We start from the raw sequence: 2,484 nt of genomic DNA on the forward strand, positions 1-2,484 counted from the left end.
GCAGGTGAAGACAATGGTGTGGGAATGGAGGTGGCGAAAGACGAGGGGAACGTCGGGGCAGCTCCTTGGAGGTGGAGGACGGGGTGGCTGAACCGGCGGGACGATGAGATCGATGACGGATCCTCATCCGGTACGGTGGATGAGGGACATCGAGGTGTTGCTGTGGACGACGTCGTCGGGGAAGAGGCTCCGGCTGGGTGGCGGACGGAGCAGGGTGTGGGGTTTCGTCGCGGGTTTTCGCGGCCTCGGTGTACGAATGGGTGGGCGGATGGGATGGCAGTGGGGAACCATGGCTTAGAGACGCGCTTGTCCGAAATGTGGGGTAAGTTACAAAAGTACCCCCACCGATTTGAGGCGGTTCTTTCGGTTCAGGGGTACCACGGGCATTTCGCGTGTCGGGATTTCACAGGAGGTGGGAGTTTTCACGCACGTTGTAATTTCGGAATAGCAAGGCGCGGGTTGAGATGGATGGAGTTGTCGGAGCACAACGAGACAAAGATATATCTTAAATATTTCGGGCTAACAAGGCATGGGTTGAATTTCCGGACAAGCCTAACGTGTACTGTACCAAATCAATGCGCACTACAAATGTCATTCAAAACTTTGAAGTCATGTTATGTTCAATTAAAATATTTCGCTACGTGTATAATGTATGCAACCTACTACTCAAATGAACGTTTTAGTGCATTCCAAACGTATATACTACCGCTTCAATATGAACTAAATTTGAATTCGTTTCTCTATTTTAATAAGGTCTACAGTAATGATTGTTGTGAAGTCAAAGCATTTGAATTCGTTTCTCTGTTTTAATAAGATCTACAATCATCATTATTGTCAAGTTAAACCATTGTTTGTGTATTATCTTCACAGCACACCACATGATTAGTCTCGAGTTACATATGAACTATGTGTACTATATGAACTCGAACTAGATTTTTTGAATCCCCTTTATTTTGATTTCAAATCACATTACATTTCTAGCTCTAGCTAGATCTTCATAATCTAAACCATGTCTCATATGTATAATGTGTTTATCACATTATGTATGGTGCCCCGCCCCCTATGCCTACAAGTATTTAGATGTGAGTTGCAAACACCACACATTACCACAAATTCAAATAAAATGTGAGAATGCTCGATACATAGTATTGTTTAGATTGTTCGATATTTAGTTGTAAGCTGCAAACGCCACACATTATCACAAATTCAAATAAATAGTGAGATTGTTTGATGTATAGTATGGTTTAGATTGTTCAGCATTTAGATGTGAGTTGCAAACGCCATGCATTATCACATTATGGTATAACATGTGCACAGCACGTGTATCACCGCTATATTCATGCATGCAATATTTAAAACACTATGATCTCCTATTCAAATATATGAATCCGCTTTCATATCAAATTATGATCTTTGTTAGTCTCTTACACCCACACAATCCTCTAACCTTTGTAGCTACCACTAACTTTCTCTCGTGCATGCACACGCCCTCCTCGCCCTCCCCCTCCCTCGGCATTCTATCCACCGGGCACATTCATTTTTTCTTTAGGTCGTTCTCCCAGAGTCTCCACAACTCCATTCCAACACACACTGATCGATAAACCTCTCCAGCGATGCCTGCCTACAACATACACACACACCTTCAATCTCCTCCTTTATGTGTCCTTGCCTCGTGTCTCTCATACGGTCAGACACATGTGTAAACTCTCGCCCCTCTTTTCATCGATCTCACAACCGCACACTCCCCCCCTATCTAGCTAGTAGTTGGGCCTCTCGCACCATCTTCGAGAAGCAACTCCATTCTCTCTGTCTATCCATCTCGCTGGGCCTTATTTGCCTCTAACAAATGGACGTACACCGGCCAATCTCTCGCTATACATATAGCTAGCTAGGTCCTTATAACTCGTTTTTACCCACACGTCAATCGATCTACCTCATTTGTTGTGTCTCTCCCTTCCTCCGACAAACAACAATTGATCTACCGATCTAGTTAGGTTTGCTTACCAAACACATGGTTCCCCTTCATCATCCATGGATGCGTCCCGACAGATCTATCACGCACAGGCACACACAGAAACACATCCCCACTCTTATTGATAACATTGCAGTTCCACCCTCAGTTTGTCTAGTAGGCCTCTCCCACCATCTTCGAGAAGCAACTCCATCACCCATCCAGCACTCTACCCCTCTCCCTCCCATTCTCTCTCCTCTCTCTCTCTGTCCCATCATATTTCCCGTCCTTCAGTTATGTATGGACGTCGACCGATCTCCCTCAAGACATAGCTGGATTCTCCTTCTCAACACATATACGAGTCGTTCTACCTCTATAGTTAGGCCTCTGCCTACCCCTCCCCCACCCCCTCCCCCCCACACACACCGATACATCGAGCGCTCTAGTCATGTCTCCCTGCCACACACAAACCTGACATGTGCCCTCTAACGTTCCGGTAGGCCAGTCGCCCTATATCTTTGACTTGCACACAC

This window comes from Triticum aestivum, chromosome 3D, assembly GCF_018294505.1.
Source record: "Triticum aestivum cultivar Chinese Spring chromosome 3D, IWGSC CS RefSeq v2.1, whole genome shotgun sequence".
NCBI classification, from domain to species: domain Eukaryota; kingdom Viridiplantae; phylum Streptophyta; class Magnoliopsida; order Poales; family Poaceae; genus Triticum; species Triticum aestivum.